This window comes from Aptenodytes forsteri, unplaced genomic scaffold (genome assembly GCF_000699145.1).
Source record: "Aptenodytes forsteri isolate BGI_AS27 unplaced genomic scaffold, ASM69914v1 Scaffold282, whole genome shotgun sequence".
Lineage (NCBI taxonomy): Eukaryota > Metazoa > Chordata > Aves > Sphenisciformes > Spheniscidae > Aptenodytes > Aptenodytes forsteri.
Genome location: NW_008794089.1, coordinates 1,197,915 through 1,198,258, shown reverse-complemented (window position 1 = coordinate 1,198,258; position 344 = coordinate 1,197,915).

Below are 344 nucleotides of genomic sequence, written 5' to 3'. Positions count from 1 at the left end.
CAATGCCGGGCGGCGGCGGCGGGGCTGGGGGGGACGGACGGGACGGGACGGAGGGGTCCCCCCTTCTCTCCGAAAACTGTTTGATACCAGGCGGTGGATTTGCGTTTTTTGTTTTTTGTTTTTTTTTCCTCCCCCTCTTCTTCTTCTTTTTCTCCTCCACCCCCCCGCTCTTTTTGTTGAACCAAATCAGAAATGTCAGTCAGTGCGAGTGAGTCAGAAGGGATCAGATTACAAGATCACTGAAACTGATGTCGGATCGGCGCGCACACACACACGCACACACTGAGGCAGAGGCGCGGGCTGCTCCCCGCGGGAGGCGGGCAGGGATAAAACAACCAACAACA